Raw genomic sequence first — 22,293 nt, forward strand, 5'->3', positions numbered from 1 at the left:
TATATAAAAAATATAATAATACATACATAAATTAGCATTTAAAAAACCTTACAAATTCACTTAAAAAACCATAGGTTTCACACACGTTATAGTTAGGAATTAGCATTTTAAAAACCTTGCAAATTCACTTAAAAAACCATAGGTTTCACACATGTTACAGTTAGCTGGACATTTCACTCGTAAAAAAACATTGAAATTCCCCCGTTATAGTTAGTTCAGATAACTATAACTCGCGCGACCGCCACTCTATCACAAGGATGATGTCATCAGTGATGTCATGAGTGATGTCACTGACCATGTCATGAGTGATGTAATATGTGACGTCATCAGCAGTGGATTGCGGTCGCGCGAGTTATAGTTATCTGAACTAACTATAACGGGGGAATTTCAATGGTTTTTTACGAGTGAAATGTCCAGCTAACTATAACATGTGTGAAACCTATGGTTTTTTAAGTGAATTTGCAAGGTTTATAAAATGCTAATTCCTAACTATAACGTGTGTGAAACCTATGGTTTTTTAAGTGAATATATATACATATATGTATATCTATATACACACACACACATATATATATTTTAGAAATTACACCCATTTGAGCAACAAGAAACTCTAAGAAGATCTTAAAACTACTGCAAAGCACCAGAAATGGTAACGTACTTAGAGTCGTTGGTGAGAAGTGTCTGCGATTCACTGTTTGGCATACTCACGGCTCAGCCAGCTGCGAACACTCTGCTGTTCTAGCGATCGATGAGGCAGTCAGTCTGTAGTCACAAGGGATGCTGGTGAGAGGAGCTCCCAGTAGCAGAAATCTGCTCTTGACTCTGTATTTCTCCTGCTACAGCTCTCTACTAGCACTCACTGCAAGTTTTCAGAGGCAGGTCTGCTGGTGCTTGTTTAACTCTACAGCGGCCGGGACCCCGGATACAGACAGATATATGAGCAGATGACAAGCTCATTCTTTCCTCATTCCTGGCTGATCTTGGGGCTTGGCAGTCCCCCAGCACTGCAGGCTGCGTGGAAGAAGACGTCCTGCCAGCACGACCTCTCCATAGTAGAAAGAACTGCGCATGGTCATGCAGGACCACACGCCAGAGAGACTGGTCTGTAGTGCTGAGCGATGGGGGCCGTAGCATGTAAAAAACAAAGCCGCTGCTCGCCTGTGTCTGCACCGGTCACTTGTGGGTAGTGCCTTTGATGGACATACAACAGGTAAGAGGTGGCCTGGGATTTTCCACAAGGTGCTGTAGCAGAAACCCTGATATTCATTATGAACAACTGAAAAATCCACAAGGATGTGTATTACCAAATCTGCATGCACTTTTCATATTATGCCACTCTCTAAAAACGAAAAACAACAAGTGTGAGTCTATTTTTGGTAGGGAGCAGGGATACCTGTGTACTGTGCAATACCAGTGTGACATGGCTATCATGGCCTGTTTACAAACTAAAGCAGCCAATCTCCAGAAAGCCACAACATGCCTCCGCCTCTCCTCCTAGGCACAGGTCCTCACTCAACTAGCTGTAATTTTGAGCCATGGGTCGATTCTCATTGGCTTAAACCATGATGTTTGCCGGCCGACGCTCTTGAGTTGATCTTGTGAAGTTCCTGGTGATGGTCAGTGATTATTATATGGCACCAGCACGTGGCGCATTTTAGTTGGTGTATAATTATGTAATGAATATAAGTAAAATCAATACACCGACAGTGTTCTGAGAATAGAGCTGAGCATGCAGCTAAGCAGCAGAGCGTGCTCGCTGCTTAAACATTCCAGCTTGCCTCCTACTAGAGTGCACTTCGAGGTGGTTCCTGGAGGGCTACACATGTGTGACTCATGCATCTTAGTGTGGTGATGCTACCACCAGCATAAAATGCGTTAGTCTAACCCCAGATATGTGGTACTTGGCTACGAGCTCTTTTACACCCTTGAGTAAATGCAGCCACACACTTGTTTATGACGCAGCTTCAGCCATATCCACACACCAAGACACTTCAAATGAATGTCAGACTGTACTCACACACTTCTTTCCATCAATTAGAACTGAGAGGCTTATTTATAAGCTCCTTGCCACTTTTTTGGCTTAATTCTGCCTTGTAAATGTCGTTCCCTTTAACGCAGTTTTCTGTGTTTAAGGGGAGTGCCGAGAATAGCAGAGGTGTCAATAGAGGCTTACGAAACAGTGACACACAGTCCTTAGGTAATGATTCATCCTTTTCTTCCTTCAATCCCCTGGGGGGGCAGGTTGATGCATTTTTTAAACAACTGGTTAAAAATTCAATCGGACACGTGGCTCTCAGCTATAGGCCGGAATTTTGCATTATACCAAGTTTGTTTGAAAAGTCTAATCATGGCATCTCTTTTACCAAGTTCCTCCCATACACCTTCAACCTCCATTGGAACAATTTCTTCATGCAATTCAGTTATATTCTTAATATATTTCTTTATAGTCTGACTTTTGTCAGGAATGTAAGTACAGCAATGTTGTACTTTCAGCATTCCGCAGTCTTCTCCCTCTTTTGCCACTATAATGTCAAGGACAAGTCGATTTTGCATTACCATAGCTCTCATGGCAACCATTTCAGTATTTACCATTAAGAACCCTCCTGCTGTGTTTGTTGATAAACGATCCAAAACTGTAGACAATTTTCTAATTTTATGTGCATTCAGAGATATTCCAACTGCTGGTATCAATGCTCCAAAAATATCACCGATAATTTCTGACCAACTTTCCCTCCTTCTACATGTTAGATGTCTATCTATTTCATGCAATCCATTTTCTCCCCTTTCCACATGAAATATTTTTGGAAAGACCAGGCCTACATAGCAAGTTCCATACCAATGGTCCGGCAACCTATAATAAGCTCTGTTCCCACAAATGTAATATATTCCGGGGCATATCGGATCTTTTCCTCCTTTAAATCCCCATCCTCCCATGATTTTGTATAAATCCTGGCACTCACTTGCACCCACAAAGTAATTGTCATATACAGTATTATCTCTACTTATGCATCATTTCCCTTTCTGAGGCCAATCTAAAGCCATTGCCGGGTTTGTTTCTCTTTTTAAATGATTTTCCTTCCCAACATCCCAAAATGGTGTTTCCCTTCTTTGCCCAGTCACCTTCTTTTGCAATTCAATTCTCCTCCTTTCCACCATATTCAGGAAAGTTTTCTCTTCTTTTCTTAAACTACAAGTAAGGTTATTTTTAAACACTTCTTCTAAAGTTAGTTTTCTTGTTTCTAAGAAAAATTCGCTAAGAGTTTTACCAGGCTTCACCTTGTTTAATTCAGGAACTACTGGAACTTGTGAGGAAATATTATCTATGTCAGTGTAATAATATTCTAATTTGCCTGTTTTATAAAACAAACTTGCTAGGACACTACAAGTCATCCCATGTGTCAAAGGAAGGTGATGATAAGTTACACCTTCAGATACAGATGCACGCAACTGCATACAGACATAACAATCTCTAACATCCATTGTTTACACGTACTCATATAATAGCTTTGTGAAAATATTCTTAGAAAAATCATTTATAGACTTATCTCTGTGAAGTTCTGTTCTATCTACCGGTTTTGTGATATGACTGTCATCAGAGTGTTGACCAATGGTTCCATTCATTGAGTGTCTGTCTATGTTTTCAAATGTTATTCTAAATAAAACAGTTATTGCCAATATAATCCAAACAAGCATTAATAATCCTGTACAACAAAAACACATTCTACACCATCTTCGGAAAAATCCACATGTTGGATTTTTATTTTCAGTGTTTGCCATGTTGTCAATAATCAGTGTCTTTTGACTTAGCCTCTTTCCTCAAAAATGTTCTTTGTCTAAACCTAAGGCTTTAGTTGCCTACTTGGTTCTTTCTGGTCATTCTTCACAATCTCCATTCAAAATTTCTTGATCATCCGTTTCTTCTCTGGTGTCAGTCAATAATACTCTCAGGATTTCCGAGCCTTCTTCTTCCTTGTCCACTTCCTGCACAGTCACACTCAGACTTTCTTGGCTATCAACTTCTTCTTATATATCAGGAAGTGCCACATATGTCCATTCCGGTGACTTGTACTTCTGGTTAGGCCTTTTTATCCTTTTTGTACATTGCAAGTGCTTCTGATCCGTGTCCTCTTGTTTTTCCTGACTGGACACTTCATTCACTTGTTTAGCATTATTACGCTTTATTCTTGTCAGTCGGTTTCTCAATTTCTTGATTTTGTTGGGCCAAGTATCTTCCTTCACTGGCCTTTTCAATTTAGTTCTTTTCTCATCTCGTTCGGTTTTCCAAGCCCTTTTTCTCAAATTTCTTCCCCCTTTATCTTCTGCTTCACTTTCTTCTGAATCTGTCTCCGTTTGGATATCACTTTCTTTTAATTTTATTCTCAATATTTCAGGTTCACTATCAGACTATATCCCTCCTCGCGTTTCTTCCACACAATCTTCCTGCTGACTATCTGACCCTTTTTCTACCTGTTTGTGTTGTGTCCCTAAACCTCCTCAGGGTTCTTCCGCAATTACTTCACCCTCACTCTCTGTATCTAATTCCTCTCCTTCTATCTCTACAATTTCTGGAGGAATCTCTATTGTACTTGTACTCTGGATTTCTTTGTCAAAGATTACGTGTTCAGTTTCTCCTGTTTCATGATTAGTTCTTCTTCGTATTCCTGCTTGTTCTGTCTCAGATTCAGAGCCAGTATCTGAAATTTCAAGGCGTCGTCTTAATGGTACATTTTCTTGACCAATAATTTGATTTGGACCTTGTTCATCTGCTTCTGCTTCTGGTTCTTGTCTTGTTTTAGTTTCTTCTGATTCGGATTCTCAACTGGTATCTGATACTTCTCGATGTTCTTCTGCAGATTGGTCTTCCGGATTTGGGACTCAAAGTGTATGACTGGCATTAATCCAGTTCTTCACCCCTGCATACTTCACAGCAGTTGTCGTTGTCAGAATCACTTGACGTGGTCTTCCCCAGCGTGGAACCAAACAATTTCTTCTTCGGTGTACTTTTGTGCAGACCCAATCTCCTGGGCTCAGATCGTGAGCTAGCTTCTTTTCACGAGTGGTCGCATCTGGTCCAACCTGATGAAACACAGAATGTACCATATCAGCCAGTCCTTTACAATAGTTCAAGACGAAGTCGTCAGATATAGGCAGCAATTTGTTGACAGGAATGAAAACATGTCTTATTGCTCTGCCCATTATGATTTCATGGAGGCTCAGACCAGTTTTCCTATCAGGAATTGATCGAATGCTCATTAAGACAAGAGGCAAGACATCTGGCCATTTAAGACCTGTGGCTAAACACATATTTCCCAATCTGTTCTTTATGGTGCCATTCATCTGTTCTACCCTCCAGAAGCCTCTGGTCGGTAGGCACAATGCAATTTTTGTTGTACTTTTAATGCTTCACAAATCAGTTTTGTAATTTCACTCTGAAAATGTTTTCCTCTATCTGTTTCAATTGTTACTGGGAAACCAAACCTAGGAATGAACTCTCTCAGTAGGAGTTTCGCTACAGTAACTCCATCATTCCTTCTGGTCGGGTAAGCCTCAACCCAATGAGAAAACAGACAAAAAATCACTAGTACATATCTTAACCTGTTGCATGAGGGCATTTCAATGAAATCAAGATGCATACGAGTGAAAGGACCTCCCTCCCATCCTATGGTTCCCAAGCTCACCATAGTTTTCCTTCCTGGATTAAATTGCTGGCATTTGAGACATCTCTGGCAAAGGCTCTCAGCTATAGGATGGAATTTTGCATTATACCAAGTTTGTTTGAAACGTCTAATCATGGCATCTCTTCCAATGTGTGCTTGACCATGGTACATGGTAGAGATTATGCTATCATGCTATCAGGCATTACTGGTCTTCCTTCTCTGTAAACCCAAACTCTGTCTACTTCCCGTTGTGTACATCCTGATTTTCAAACATAATGTTAGGGTTACTGTGGCACACCTGCAAGTATTACATAAATCTCAAAAATGTGAAGATCTGGTTTCTAAGCAACATAGGGTACAGTATTCCCTTAGCTTCTTTCCTACTCAACAAGATCAATTGACAAGGATTTCAAAAACATACATCTGACACCATCCAGTTCAAGTATGGGACTGTGATTCTTTATTCTGTCCTTTGTTTGAGTCCATGAAGATTATTCATTAATGTTTTCATAAATATACTGAAGGCTGGTTCCTGAATAACAAGTCTGAAACTCTCCTTGACGAACAGTAAAAATAATGAAACGCCAAAGTGCGGCTTCCTACGTGCTAGGAGATTTCTAGGTGCAAATAAGGTAAAGTGCCATCCAGAGAACGAAAATAACCGCATACGCCAATCCGCGTGTCAGAGTACCCACAAAGTACTTTGTGGGTACTCTGACACGCGGATTGGCGTATGCGGCTATTTTCGTTCTCTGGGTGGCACTTTACCTTATTTGCACCTAGAAATCTCCTAGCACGTAGGAAGCCGCACTTTGGCGTTTCATTATTTCTACTGTTCGTCAAGTGATAGGTAGCAGCGTATGATTTCTGCACCCACTTATCTTAAAAAATATCCGAAAATCTAACTTTGGCGCTCTATTCACTTTGTGAGGAGAGTTTCAGACTTGTTATTCAGGAACCAGCCTTCAATATATTTACATAGCCTTATAGATCGTAATGGCTACAAGTTTGTAGTTTCATTGGATATTCTCCCGTTTATGTTAATGGCCTTGATAAAGTCTTTGGAAAGACGAAACACATGTTGGCAAAAATGTGCTGAGAGCCATATCCGCCAAACTCCGCCTAGTCCAACTAAAAATCCTGCACAGGACATACCTCTCAGAGACACATTTGCTGATGATGGGCAGGAGCGCTGATGGGCACTGTAGGAGACGGTGTGGGATGGAAGGCGGATTCATGCACATCCTGTGGGAATGCCCGCAAATTCAATGTTACTGGGGGAAAGTCTTGAATTGCATGAGTGGGGTTTGGGAGGTTCCACTGCGGCCTGAGGCCAAGAGATGCCTATTGAACGTCTGGGAGCCCACTGATCTGGGTGTGAGGGGGAGACTGTGGGTCACCTTAGGGCAGATGATTGCTAAACGTAACATTGCACAGGCATGTGGGGCCACCGTGCCACCCACACTAAAGAAGTGGAAGGAGGACATGGACTGGTGTATGTTGAGGGAGAAACCGGTCTATGTTGCTCGGGGATGCCCTCAAAAATGGATTGCATTGTGGACTAAATGGAATGATTACCGGGGAGGACTATGTGAGCCACCGAAGGTCCCCACACCCGAAGAACACTGTATGATATAGATACCATTGCATGGATCCCGAGTGAGTCGGGGAAAATTGTGTCAGCCTCCGAGCCCTTTTGTACCTTTGTGCCGTATGAAGTAATTATTTGTAAGCATGACAGACTTGTTATCATTTCAATAAACAGAGTTTCAAAAAAAAAAAATGTGCTGAGAATATTTTATGAAAAAATTAATGAATAGTCTTCATGGACTCAAACAAAGGACAGAATAAAGAATCACGGTCCCATACTTGAACTGGATGGTGTCAAATTTATGTTTTTGAAATCCTTGTCAATTGATCTTGTTGAGTAGGAAAGAAGCTAAGGCAATACTGTACCCTATGTTGCTTAGAAACCAGATCTCCACATTTTTGAGATTTATGTAATACTTGCAGGTGTGCCACAGTAACCCTAATATTATGTTTGTAAGTTGTTGCTCGGAAAATTTCTGTATTCCGTGCCACTAGAGCCGTTTGGTGGTAGGCTCTCTTAGGGTGGGGCACCGTTGTTGTATATTTTCTTTACGCTTTAAATGAACAATAATCTAACTGTAAACTGAAGGTGCGGATATTTCCCTTGTGGAACGCCACCACCTTTGTTTTTCTTTACATCCTGATTTTATCCATTGTTTTTTCTCCTCTTCCCCTGCTGCTTCCTGTAACTGTCTCACCTCATCCCATGTACTTACTGTGTTAGTAAAAAGCAAGGGACATAAATCCATTTCCTTTTCCCTGTTACTATTCAATGAGGTCTGATTTCGAGCACAGTATGGGGCAATGTCATTTGCAAATTCATTACCAGCTGACACATAATCTATTCCTTTCTTATGCGCTGCACATTTTACGACAGCTAACTGTTTAGGCAGCTGTATCGCCTCAAGTAACTTGCCAACTATTCCTGCATTTCTAATTGGAGTTCCACTCGACGTCAAGAAACCTCTTTGCAACCAAATCTGCCCAAAGTCATGCACCACTCCAAACCCATATTGGCTGTCAGTAATCACAGTGACTCGCAAATTCTTTCCCAACTTGCATGCTCTAATCAGTGCAAACAATTCGGCAACTTGAGCTGATCGTACTCCTTTCAAACAAGATGCTTCCACGACGGTTGCAACAGTGCACACAGTAAATGCTGCACCCAAAATTCCTTCTTCAGTTCTCAGGCATGACCCGTCTACAAACATCACATAGTCAAACTCTTTCAAAGGCATGTCCTTTATATCAGGACGTGGTTTGGTGCAAAAATCAAGCACTTCCAGACAATCATGATCAAAGTTATCCTTCACTTCTACATTCAAGGCATCAGGCAGTAATGTCGATGGATTCACATTAGTGCATCTTACAAGATTCACATTTGTAGCACCCAAAATCACCTTTTCATATTTAGTTAGACGACTATGCGTCATGAACTGTGTTTCACTCCTTGTCAAAAGGATTGCCACATCCTGTGGAACAAACACTCTCACAGGATATCCCATTACAATTCCTTCACTTTGTTCTAAGCTCTTACATGTGGCAGCTACTTCTTTCAAACATCCAGGCAACGCTACAGCTTCTGGATCTAGTACAGCTGAAAAATAGGCAATCGGTCGTCTCAATCTTCCATGTCTCGTCACTAACACGGAAAGAGCACATCCATCTCTCTTACTTCAATAAAGCTCAAATTATTTTTCATAATCAGGCATTCCAAGAGCCGGTGCTTCACACAAGCTGTCTCTCAATTGTTTAAAAGATTTCATCTCTTCTTTATTCAGCTCAATTGGATCTCTCACATCACTCTTTGTCAAATGCACCAATGGTTTTGCAATCAAAGAAAAATTACTAATCCACTGGCGACAGTATCCCACCATTCCAAGAAACATTCTGACTTCTCTCTGTGTCATTGGGGCTCTCATTGCTTTAATGATTTTAATCCTATCCAATGTTACTTTTCTCAGACCTTTTTCAATCTTATGACCTAAGTATTGTACTTCTTTCTGACAAAACTGCAATTTTGATGGTGATACCTTAAGTCCTCCATCTGCCAAATGATTTAACAGTGCAATTGTGTCAACAACACAGGCTTCTCGCACCTTTGATGCCACTAATAGGTCATCGATATATTGGACTAGCACTGAACTTTCTGGCATCTTCAAATCTTCCAGTGATTTCTTTAAGATCTGATTAAATATTGAAGGACTTTCTGTATACCCCTGAGGGATACGGCACCATGCCAAAATACGCTCGCCAAACTGGAACGCAAAAATTGGTTGGCTATCCGGGTGCAATGGAATAGAAAAGAAAGCATGACACAAATCAATGACTGTGTACCATTCTGCATCATGGGGAATCTGATATAGAATTACTGAAGGGTTTGGCACAATGGGACAGCAAGGAACAACAATCTTGTTCACCTTTCTTAAATCCTGCACTATTCTAAAAGTCCCATTTGGCTTTTTCAAACCCATGATCAGTGAATTACATGGACTGCTCATTATCTCTCTTAGAATTCCTTGTTCAATCATTCTGTCTATTACAGGTGTTACTCCTGTAATTATCTCTGGTGTCAACTTGTACTGAGGAGTATTCGGGTAATTTACTCCTTCTTTTACAGTTATTTTCACAGGATCTACCCTTTTCATTAATCCGACATCTTCTCCTGTGAAATCCCACGCTTCTGTTTTCACTGTCTCTTTTAATTCCTGAGGTATTCCCTCTGGATCAAATACAACAAAAGCATCAGTAATTTCTGGTTCTAGATTAGCCATTGTCATTCTATAAAGAACATCATCATCTGGAGTTTCAAAAGCTATACCATCAGGTGTACAAAAGATGGTGCAATTTATTTTACAAAGTAAGTCCCTACCTAACACATTTACAGGACTAGTGTCACATACTAAAAAGTGATGCATATCAGCAAATTTCCCTATTCTAACTTTTACAGGATCAGTAAGATGGGCTTTAATATGTTTATTAGAAACTCCAACCACTTGGATTGTCTCACCAGAGAGAGGAAGATTTTTTACTTCAGCTGATCTAAGTTGAACGAGTAGCACGAGTGTCCACAAGGAAAGTAACATTTACTTCATTCACCTTTCCATCCACAAAGGGTCCCGTCTGGTCTACTTCTAGAGTTGCGCCAAGTACGCACTCCTCTTCCTCTCCTAGGCACCGTCAATAACTCTCCTCTGACTCACTTTCATCGCATTGCAGCCAATACTGCGAAATGGTACCAGCGCGCGGTAGCTTTGTTACTTGTTCTTCGTTGTAGAATCCTGTCTCATTACTGTAACTTTGAGGATTTAGGTTCTGTGGAAAAGGTGGCCTTGACACCTGACACTGTTGGGTAACAACCTGCTGCTGTTGCGGCGGTTGGCAACTCACCTCATTGTGCACCTGTGGATTCAATGATGAATTATCACCATTAGCTTTCGGTGGCAATTTACACTCGGATTTCCAATGGCCTAATTTTCCGCAATTATGACATGGCCACTTCTTTTTAGCTTCATCTATGCTAATCTGCCCTTTTCCCTTTCCAATATTAGGTTTTTGTCTTGCTTGCCCTATTCTACTGGTTTGTTCAATTAACTGGGCTTCTTGTCGCTCCGCTACTTTAACATGTGCCCACATTGCCTTTTCCTTCAATTTGCATTGTTTGGCTTCAATTTCATCACTAAAATATTTTGCATGTTGCAACATTTCATCTATTTTCTTATTTGGCCAATCTACTGTATGTTGTTTAATCATTTCACTAACTTCAGGCCTTAAACCATAAACAAATCTGCAAACAAAATTACTCAAATCCTTTTCACTTAGTTTCTCATCTCCACTGTATTGCTTAAAAGCCAATAGTAATCTTTCATAATATGCATGCACTGATTCTTTGACCTCCTGGTGAGTTCTATCAATTTTTACCCAATCAGTTTCTTTTGGAGGTACTTTATTTTTCAGAAATGTAATTATCTGATGATACTTTTTCATTACTTCTGGATCGGGGGCTCCTGTCTTAGGATCCCTAGGGTACTCTTGAGTTGGCCAATCGATAGTAATTTTACATTCTGTCCATAAATCTGCAGGCACAATTATGTCAAAAAGACCATTCAAATCTATCCATAATACCTTCGAAAGTTTGACAAACCTATCTACCTGTCTATACCATTCAACTGGTTTTCCTGTCAACCTTGGAAAATCATTTGTAAATGACAAAATATCCTGTCTAGTCCATGGAACATGTACATATCCTCCTCCAGCAATTTCTCTCATGGGACATTCTGTTACCGCTGGCTCTTTCTCTCTCATCGGGAAAGCTAGAGAGGCTTTATCTGTAGTTTCCTCTCTCCTTCTAAACCATCTACTTTTCCATCGATCCACATCACCCCATTTTCTTAATAATGCAATCAAATCTTTAATTTGGGTTAACCTTCCTGCCGTATTCAAATTTTCAATGTCTTTCTCAGTAAAATCTACTCTGTATGGCTTCTGCAATGACCTTATTTTTTCAAAATCTATTCCCATTTCACTCGCTGTCTCTTCTAACTTTTGATGCAAAGTCCTTGCTCTCCAAGTAATGCTTTTACACATAAACATTAATTCTTCATCTTGGTATGCTTTTAATTTTTCAGTTAGAATAGTTCCTACAATTAATTCTTCTAAAGTTACTTTTAATTTCGCCACATCTAAAGGTTGTGGTTCTGTATCCTTTTTCTGCAAACTTCTTAACCAATCACTTAATTCTTCAGATGTTGGTCCTACAGGGGTTGTCGCTATTCTCATTTTATCTACCATTTTCTCTCGGGTTTCTGTGGCTGATTCTGTTGTCATAGGTGTCTTATTTGCTGGACTCTGGTTTACAGTCAAATTTTTATGTGTACTTAATCCTAATATTCCTGCAGTAATCTTCCATTCATTTTCTCCTGAACTACTCCTTTCTTTCTCCTTTTGCATACCGCCATTATACGGGACTGTTAAACAATGCTCATTATCCTTTTGTTTATCAAAAACTGGTATCATTGGTCCTATAGTTACAGGCACAGTCACTGGTTCCATATTCTTTGTTAATTCTCTAATCTTTTCAGTTAATTCCTGGGTTGTTCTAACTAGTTCAACAGATTTTTCATTATCCATTCTTACTGTCTGTGGCATTTCTGAATCATTAAATGGATTATTTTTCCAAAATGTATTCGGCATTTGTTCAAAACTTATATTTGTTACAGTTTCCTTTGGTGGTGCACTTGGTGTCACCATCGCAGAATCCTCTTGATATGGAGGTTTTTTTTAATAGAAAATGTCCTCCAGCACTTAATCCTCAAATTCACTCACTCCATATCTGTAACCTTCTGACTCCGTATTATTTCTTTTTTCTGTACATTTTCTACCACCTGTATCTCCAGCACTTCTCAGAGGAAACATGCCTTCAGTCATGCTCGCATTACGCCAGCTTCTCATTCTGTCATCATGGCTTTCTTGACCATAATATCTACCAAACACATAATTATACCTTCTTCCACTCCGATGCCTTTCTCTTTCATACATCTCTTCTTCCCATTCAGTCAAAGCCTCAAATTGGGTAGGTCTGGGTTTCAGTTCCAATCTCATCATTCTATCTCTCAAATTCCTTAGTACAGCTAGACTAAATGAACCATTTTCCGGAAACGCTAGTACTTCATCATCTTTGGTATATTTTACCCAATTTTCCAACCAAATGCATGTATGATAACCATATTTCGCCACCATAAAGGATGCAGGCGTTTTCGGTGGAGGAAGTATCTATCCTTCACTAGTTACAATCGGCTTATCTTTCTTTAATAGGTCTTTGATTTTTCCAAACCATTACTTTTTCTCCTTTTCAGGTGGATCGTAATACATCTTGTTTTAATTTTCAAACACTTAATCAATGAAGCTCCGCAATTCACCTTTTCACGGCTTCTCAGTTTTCTGACCAATCCTAGCGGGACACACACTAACGCACCAATCCAGAGCGTCTACGTCACTCTTGAAATTCTCCAATCCAAGTGCGTCTCACACTAACGCATCAATCAGTGAAAGCTTCGTCTTTCCACGACTGACCAATCCCAGCGCGGTCTTTCTGTCGTCTGCCTTTCCCACTACTCCTGCTCTTGCTGACCGCTCCTTTACAAAATTTATCGGCAAACTTTTCTTAAGTTTTCTTTAATCAACATCTGTTGGTAACAACATAAACACATCTACATTGCCTGTTTCGCTAAACCAAGGCGATAGCTTTGTTCATTTACACAAGAATTCTGTCTTTCCAGTAGGCAGCGCTTACCTCTACCCTACCACAGAATTTTTCGTTTCACCGATGAAGTAGCACTTCCCTCTACCTTACCCTTCTAACAAGCAAAAGGCAAACCCATTTCTTTGGGGATAAAATACATGTGGAGACTACAATGCTCCTGAGAATTAAGGCCAGAGTTTCACAAGAAAACCTATTGCTATTCTACTCACTCACATTCATACGGTTCTGATTGGACAGTTTGGGGTTATCAATAGTTCATTGCACTCTTCCCAGTGCAAACTGGTTCTGCATAGTGTCCTCCGATTCCCATGCGGGGACCGACAAATGTATCTTTTCAAGGCAAAAGGGTCCTATTGACAGGTTCATTATTTGTCACTTCCTTGATTCTCATACGCTCATCTTCTGGCTTGCGGTGAAGTCCCCAACACATCGACCTTGGCAGGGAACACGATGTCAGGAGTTCATTTCACCTCATGATCTCCAGAGGTATCTGGGCATGCGCAGATATAATCGCGCGCATGGTGGCATCTGCTTCAGAGAACGCCATCTTGAGTACTGCGGCCTAATAGGCCCGAATGTTAACTAAGCAAAAATAGACATAACAGCAATTACAATTTAGAAATGAAGGTTCTAATGTTTAAACCCACACTAATCCCACTACATATCAGTATTTTCCTAGCTAAAGCAACATTTAAAGCGATAATACTTAGCATACGATAACTTTAAGCCACAATACAATCACAAAGCAATATAAATCCTGCAATTTCACTAATTTAACACTATCTAAGGTTAGTTTGCGTACCATTATTAATTATTTTACTTTGCCATACAATTAGCAATTTAGTCCCACGTGTATTTATGTTTATCAAGGTGTAAATGTTGATTAGTACCACTTCCACTTCAAACATGTTATGTAAATTAATTTTAGAATGATTATGTAATTAATTTCATGCAATTTAGAGGAGATATACAAAATCTTGTTTTACCTGCTCCATCAGTATTCAAACTTATTTTTGATTTTAGGGACGGATTTGAAACACAACTGAATTCTGGAGATTCATGGAAAAGTTGTCTCTTCTGGGACCCGGTTATGTGGAGTTTGCTCTCTGTTGGGAGCTGGATCTGTATCCTTTTTTGGATTGCATTATAAGAGACTGCTTATTGCAAAGAAAGGGGCAGTAAAATAGTGCTTTGCTATTTTGTAGTCATTGCACTGCTCCGATTGGTGGTTTATGGAGGTTTATGGAGGCGTGGTTCTAAGCCTCATGGGATTTGTAGTATGGAAATGTTTTACTGTTTTTTGATTGGCTGCTGTATTAATGAGTAGTAAAGATTGAGAAGTATAATCCTAGCCTCCATGTCCTTAATAGAATCTAAAATTCTTGTTGCATGTGCTAGAAATCTTTCTATTGATATTTTCCTATTTTTATGTGGTTCACTGAAGAGGATAGTCCAATGGGGTAGGCATGGTTGTCCAATAAGCATACGCTGTGAAGTACGCTACGAAATCAAGATCCTTAAACACAACCTAAACTGTGGGATCTATTTATGCATGGAACTTGAAAAACTGGCAGCAATCAAAGGTTAGTTGCTGCTATAACATTTATTTACAATTACAAATAAAAAAATCTAAAATGTTCGGCAAGATTATGTGTATCTATTTTCCTGCTTGTTTCTAAAAACTACGTTTGCTACTGATTTAAGTTTGACCAATGTCCACCTCAGTGAGTCTCGTGTAAACGTTTCCTAGTATTATTTAAAGATGGAGCATGGTGGTGTGGCGAAGACAGCCTTTGACGGAGAACCGGGTGAATTCCACATAGAACTTGCACGTTACGCAGGCTCAACGACCAGTGACACTCTCCTATTTTTCTGTGACGTCACTGAACGTGAATTCTCGCGAGACTTCCTTGGTATATGAGTAGGCTGCGAAGGTCTGAAACTTCTGTTTCATCGCTGCTGCCTTCAGAATGGGTAAGAAGGGAATGGTGTTTGGTTCAGGGAGAGGACGTGCACCCGTCTGCCCACGTGCACAGTCCCCTGTTCAACCGGCACGGGGTCTGTTAATGCGTGTCTCGTCCCGATATGATGGTTAACTCTGCCCGTGCCTGTATGTCTCCTGGTGTCCCCCTGTGGCCACCGCGGCCGCCTCATGTAGTCATGGCAGGTTCACCCGTTGAAGGCCCGCCTTCTGTCGCTGTTTTGCGCCTGGAAAGGGCCGCCCTAGCCAGCATTTGTCCATTATCGGGTTTGGGTCCACCGCTCTATTCATTTAACGGTGCGCTTGGGGTAGAGACCAGGATCATGGCTCGTTTTGTAATCTTGGGTGGGGTTTTGGTGCTCTTGAGTGTAAGTGATGAAACTCTATTGCGGATTAAACCTGAATCTCGTGTGTAGATAAACCTTGGAGAACTGAACACTCAGTGCAGCGTGTCAGCGTTACCAGCCCCCACCCCATCATTCGCTTCATGTCGTGTTCTTGCTCCCCGCAGGGCCCCTCTTCCTGGGCTCCGACCGGAGCGCATCAAGAACGAAGGAAAAAGGAGCCGGGACGTGAAACTTAACACCGCGTGTGTACTGGTGAGTAGTAGTGTAACGCTTCCTCTGCGTGGTCTAACCCCACCCTCGCACACAGTGGCGGTCTAGCTGTTATCGAAGGCCGGTGTTTAACGCTGCACTGGCCCCTTCCACACGTATCCAGTGTGTTTTCTTAGCGCTTTTGCAGCATTGCGCCTTAATGCATTTATGAAGTTATGCTAGCGCCTTGAGGCCCTGTACGTAGGACAGTACTGTACCTACTTTCCTCCAGCACTAGAGCTGGTTGGGGGATATTGGTGCAGCGCGCATGAACTCTACCCTACACGTGTTAACTCCTTATTTTCCTGTTTTGCAGTGAATGTTGCTGAGGCACCACGACTAGGGCGCACAGGGGGCGGAATCCTCCTCATGTCGTGATGTGAAGGTGAGGGCAAACTTGTACTCCTCTATGTCGTTCTAATAACGAATCTGGCTGATTTATTGTAGTTGCATGTATATAGCGATTACTGCCCCAGGCCTGGCGTCACAGCGCTGTGCAGCGATTAGCACGCTAATCCGGAACCGTGATTGGTGGTAAATTTAGTAAGGGGGGGGGGGGCTCTTGCGCCTAGTTCAAGGCAACTTGTGTGATGAAAGCTTAGCCTTAGGTGGGTGGCGACGGCAGTCTTTACTGCCCTCGCCCCTGCCAGTGATAGGAATGTCATAGTTACTCTGACTGATTGCCTGGTACTACTTCTCCGATCTCCAAGCGTGCACGGTGCCTTGTGACATCTTACTTAAACTTTTTTTCCCCTTCGTTAGCTGGCACCTTCATACCCCGACAAAGCCCGAAAATGCGCGCCGCCGACCGTAGATATTTGAATGTAAGTATGGTCTTTAACTACAACCTGTAATAGCTCTCTAAGGCCCTCTGTTGTCTACGGTGGGAGGTCAAGCGGACAGTGAGTTTAATTATTAGTCTGTCTGGGCTGAAGAGAATAGGGCCCAGAGTTGGAAAGTGATCAGGGTTTAAGGAGAAGTTGTTTCCAGGAGGCTTTAAAACCGGGTCAGGACCTCTAGGATCAAAACTTGTGCAGCGGGCCCGGGCCTCACAATGCCCACGAATAAGTATCGAGTGAAAAGGGGGCACGCGATCTGTAAGCAGGGCTCCCCCGGTCTCCCTATATTGTGTTCAATTCCTATTGGGCATTCGTCTGCTCCTTCGTTCTCAATATTTTTCGTTTAATTTAGTTTTTGAAATAATGTGGCGTCGAATGTTTTAATTTAATTCATTTTTTTTAAATTAGAAAAGTCTACCGCCATCTTTTGTTGTTCACCCAGGTCTAACGTATTGACTATATATACACACACCCATGTCTTAATATGGCTATCACTTCCACTGCTTTTTTTTCGGTCCATGAAATGTCTTCTGCTGATGATAACTTTGTCCAGTTCTGCTACTGAAATCTTAATGGATGACAGTTTGGCTACTGAAGGAGACAACGGCAATTTCTTATTTAACCGGGTTGACAAAGGGCACTGAAGTCATAATTTGTTATTTCTTTTGCAGCCAGAACTTGGAATGTAACACCCTGATCAGTTACTTATGACCATTTGCACGGAAGTGAATTGGTGAGTAAACTGTCGTTAGTTCTATGCTCCTCGTTAGTTCTATGCTCCACATATTACAGCCTTGTGCTATGCACGCATGCTTGTTTGGGCGTCAGTACTGTGTTGGGTTTTGGCCATCCTGCATTGCTGTTCGCTGCTGCCTTTACACTCGGGGGTACGTAAGTCATCCGCTCCTTGTTGCACCCTCATGTAATGTCTTCCTGTGAGGATAATCTTGTCCAGTTCTGCTACTGAATTTAAGCGATGACACTTTGGAATCTGAGGAAGACTTGTTCTGTGTGATGGGTTTTGATATTGTTTCCAACAAGTGTAACTGAAGCATTGTTTTCTTTGCAGTTGCTGGTTGGCATGGACTGCTGTCTGAAGATTGAAACGCGCTTCGACAATTGTTTTACTGTCAAATAAAATTTTCTTCTTTATCTTTTATTGGCTGTTCTGTGACTTTTTGGGAGGGCTTAGATGTTATGCATGCCGTGTGGGCTGCACTGTCAAGTGACTATCTGGTCTTACTGGCCTTGTGGTCTCATTCCAGTGCTAGAGCAAATCCCTTCTTGCAGAAAGGGCAGGCTTGTTGGATAGCTTGCTCCTTCCGAAAGTTGGGTACATAATTAAACATTGGCTCCAATGTTTGCCAGTCATTTTCTTTGTGGGGATCATATACTTGAAGCGTCCCGTTCTCTGGCCATCCAACTCTATTTTCAGGGTGATTCGTATTAATTCCATGCTTTAGGACCCGTCCACAAGTGTAACCAAGCCTGTTTGGTTCAGTTTATCATTTCTCTACGTTTTTAACGAGCATTAGGTGTCTTGATGTGAAATCACTTTAGTGTTTCATTGCAGGACTCTTAATCACACTAGGATCATTTCTCCATCCAGTAAGTAATTGGTGTATTTTATAACTGAATTTCACCTGTGCTAGTTTTGTCTTTGGTCATTTAGGGTGTGGGCCCATGGGGTGGTTATGCTGCTGCCTAAGGTTTCCCCACTGCAATCAGTAGGGTACTATGCTACTGCACTCTGCCATACTGTCCTCTATTTTGTGCTGCTCTGCACCCCACCACTCTATGCCACTGCACCACGCCAATACACAAATGTACTCAAAAGAATGCACCCTATGCCAGCTACTGCACTCTACACCACTATTGTCCTCTGCCCTGCTGTATACCACTGCTCTCAATGCCATTCAGCTGTGCACTACTGCACCCTACAAGACCACTCACAGTACTCTGCAATACTTCACTCTGTCTAGGGATTCAGTATAGGGCAGAGCACAACGCCGCTGCAATCTACTCTGCACCCAGACCTAATGCACTCTACGCCTTCTTACTCCACACTTGTAATCCACTGCACTCTACCTGTAATCCACTACTATGATCTCTATTCCATGCTGACCACTCATGCTACACCACAATTATATGCCATTCTACAAAGCTTCCTCCATGCCACTTTAGTCTACGACCTGCCACTCCATACATGCCACTTCTTTATTACTATATACTCCACAATACTACTACATTCTGCACACCACCTTCTAAGGCACTTTGACACACTACTCCTTCCTGGACATTTCAGTTTCGAGCAAATGTGCCCTTGGTTCCAAAATAAGGCAGGGTTTCCTTTCTCGATATTTTGTTTTAAATTTACTATATCAGTCTTATTAATCTATGGGTAAAAAAAATCACTGATTTGAAATGTGCTCATGGAAGACCTGAACTATAATCTGTGCTGGCACTCATCTCGTGAGTCTATAACGTGGTCTGGTCTCTAATACCTTTAAAAAAAAAAAGATGATAAGACCCCCTTCTAAGAGATGGGCAATCTCCCCTCTTAAGCTGATGGAAAAACGTTAGTTCACGGAGGTGCCCAAAAAGTAGTTTGTCAGTAAATGTCATCTGGGCCAGGACCTGCAGTGTTGGACTCGATTAAAGTCCTCCGAAATGTCCAAGTGTATTACTGATCTCTTAAGCGATTCACTTTCTGTGGATTTGGTCTTATTTGGGTTTATTGGCTGTAGCGGATCTGCCATATATAATGTAAAAGTTAAAATAGGCTGCTGTCTTGATGTGGACCATAAATGTTACACATGAAAATACATTAATATATAATGCTTGGCGAACTATAGGTTAGCTTACCTGCATATTGAAGGCAGTTTGGTTGTTTGCCATTTGTGGGTTGTATGCTGAAGGTTGCGCTATGCTGAAGGTTGCGCTTGAAGGTGTAGCTGTCTTTCTGGGATGTGGTGTAGTTATCTTGTTAATTAGCCATGTTTTCAACTGTCCTCTGAAGTGAACATGCTCCCAGATGATTCTAATGCTGGCTGGTAGAGAGCTAGAAAGATGAAACTATCACATTCCACCCTCCAAATCTACATAGGTTGTGTAAAATCCCTAAAATTAGCTTACCTTGCAGAGAAAAGGGGGAAGCAAAGCAGGTCAGTGGGGTCTGTCTTCCCTTCACACAGAGTATTTGATTGAACACTACGACACACTGAGATTCTGGGAAAGGTGTTGCGCTGTGATAAGGCTGCCCATGAGCTCCACAAAGAGCGCAAAACTGCGGTGAGGTTTAACGGGGAGGAGAGGCTAGGTAGCCTGGGTAAGCAAGAGGCTGCTGGGGCAGCTTATTTGGTTGGAAAGGACTTGTTGCAGTACATGAGTGTCAGGGGGAGAGGAGGCACATGGATACTGCACATTAGAACAGCCCTGCTGCCGGTGGTAAGGAGCAAGGTGGAAGAACTGTGGAGGTGGTGGGTGTAGTGCTGGGATCATTTGACCAAATAAAGTAGGATAGCACTGCAAAACAATTCAGATGCTTTAAGAAGTGCTGCAAAAGTCAACTCCTCGGGTCCCTTTCAGCCCAGACCAAAAGACATTGCAGGTTAGCGCAGTGTAGTCTGTCAGGAAGGTTAACCCCTCACTACCTGAAGGGCAAATGTAGATTCAGGGAGGAGAATCTGCTGACGGGTATATCACCACTCGAGAGTAAAGTGGCAACTGGAGGGGGGCCAAATAGGTTTCAGGTTGTAGTTACAGTAGACTCAAAGATCAAGCCATCTCAAATATCTGGCTCCTTGGCAGGGAAGCCTGATGTGGGCACAACTGCAAGTCTACTGTGATCTATGTAGAGAGAAGATGGGGAGTTAGAAAAGGATGCCTTTTATTAATGTTTTGGTGTTTAAAACATAAATAAAAGGCATTGTCATTTACAATGCCAATAGCTTAAACTCTCGCCAGTGTGGGACCTATTTCATTGCAAATCACAATGTTTAGCTTGCATGCTGGCTCAAAAAGCCATCTCTACATTCTTATAAAAATGCATGAAACACTGACTTGACATAACTTTTAATTATCTCCTCCTTTATTACGTGTCGCCTGACCCAGCGCTATGTAGTAATGGTGGCACCCGTGCTTTAGCTTAAACATCTTAGGCTAAAGTCGGGTGCTGAGATCGCTTCAAAAGTAAAGAAATAGACATTTCTTTACTTTTGAAGCAATCTTGGCACCCGACTTTAGCTTTAGATGTTTAAGCTACAGCACGGGTGCAGCCGTTACTACAGAGCAGTAATAAACAGAAACTAGCATTGGCATAGCCCATAGGTCTCGCTTTTGGGACCATTTAGTTGTTCAACTGTTGCATGGCTAAACACTTAAGGTTCCAAAAGCGAGATGTATTGGCTATGCCACTGCTTGTGTTTTTTAAAGACCGGCTCTGGCTTCTCATTCCTACAAGTCTCCTCTGTCTGAATGCAGTCTACTCTGTCACATTTCTTTCCCTCGGTCTGTACTATTTCTCTTCTGCAAATTATCCACACTTCATTTAAAAAATACATTAATTTATAATTAATACCCCTGCATGCTCTCACTGTCACCTCTTTTAGCCCAAACAACCATCTGCATAGCCAATGTCCCACTGTTATGTAAAGCCAGATCTTGTATAGAGCACCGGTTACACAACTACTGGGTCTCCTGGGGCCTCCCGAGTTGGACAACACTAGGTCTCTACTCGTTGGTCCATTCTGCGCTAGACAAAAGCACACACTATTAGTTGCACAAATCACGATTCTAACCCGCCTCACCACTGACCAAAGCTCGAGAGCCGTGACATAAGGTGCTACTGCTGGTGACACCAGGGCAAGACTAAGAGATGCATCAAATCCCTCCCTGCCCTAACCGTGCTGTGATACGTGAGGCAACTAGTGACGTCATGCAGCAACACTAAGCCAACTGCCCCTGTCCCGCACTCACTGCGGTACCTCCGGTGTCACCTACTCTGCTCCTGCCACTACAGACCGGAGTCTGCACCGGGGTGTGTGGCTGCCATTTTGTAAGGGGCACGCTTCTGTTCTCCACGATGGTGTTGGCCGAGGATGTGCAATTGCTGATTCTCTTTAACCCCTTCTGTGCCCGCCCCTTTCCCCGCCCTCTGCCGGCCGTTGAATTAGCGGGCGGGGTCTATGACGAGCTGGACTCGTCATGGGCACAGCGCCACCGTGGCCCTTGACGAGTCCAGCTCGTCATGGGCACTGAAGGGGTTAAGAGCCCAAGCTTACATGGGGTCCAGTTGCCACAGACAAGTGTGTCTTGGTTCATGGGGGGCAATCAAATAACTGGTCTAGTGGCCTAGAGCGCTACACTG

General features: G+C 42.1%; 1 long non-coding RNA gene and 4 other non-coding genes across 7 annotated transcripts; all 5 read left to right on the forward strand.

Moving 5' to 3' along the window:
* Positions 1 to 15,424: 15,424 nt before the first annotated feature.
* Positions 15,425 to 18,082, forward strand: LOC146835205 (uncharacterized). 3 transcript variants are annotated; one of them, XR_014960688.1, is made up of 6 exons: positions 15,425 to 15,483; positions 16,002 to 16,089; positions 16,403 to 16,471; positions 16,849 to 16,910; positions 17,597 to 17,658; positions 17,995 to 18,082. It is a non-coding gene; the product is annotated as an uncharacterized LOC146835205 (long non-coding RNA). The 3 variants fall into 3 exon arrangements; XR_014960690.1 differs by lacking the exon at positions 15,425 to 15,483 and adding an exon at positions 15,544 to 15,567; XR_014960689.1 differs by lacking the exon at positions 15,425 to 15,483 and adding an exon at positions 15,595 to 15,787.
* Positions 16,667 to 16,768, forward strand: LOC146835206 (small nucleolar RNA SNORD46). The gene has a single exon (XR_014960834.1). It is a non-coding gene; the product is annotated as a small nucleolar RNA SNORD46 (small nucleolar RNA).
* On the forward strand, positions 17,454 to 17,525 carry LOC146835207 (small nucleolar RNA SNORD38). The gene has a single exon (XR_014960832.1). It is a non-coding gene; the product is annotated as a small nucleolar RNA SNORD38 (small nucleolar RNA).
* Positions 17,855 to 17,925, forward strand: LOC146835208 (small nucleolar RNA SNORD38). Its single transcript, XR_014960831.1, has one exon. It is a non-coding gene; the product is annotated as a small nucleolar RNA SNORD38 (small nucleolar RNA).
* A 56-nt stretch (positions 18,083 to 18,138) lies between the features above and the next one.
* Positions 18,139 to 18,266, forward strand: LOC146835209 (small nucleolar RNA SNORA35). Its single transcript, XR_014960854.1, has one exon. It is a non-coding gene; the product is annotated as a small nucleolar RNA SNORA35 (small nucleolar RNA).
* Positions 18,267 to 22,293: the final 4,027 nt, after the last annotated feature.

The sequence above is a fragment of the Triturus cristatus genome, chromosome 4_2 (assembly GCF_964204655.1).
Source record: "Triturus cristatus chromosome 4_2, aTriCri1.1, whole genome shotgun sequence".
Classification (NCBI taxonomy): Eukaryota; Metazoa; Chordata; class Amphibia; order Caudata; family Salamandridae; genus Triturus; species Triturus cristatus.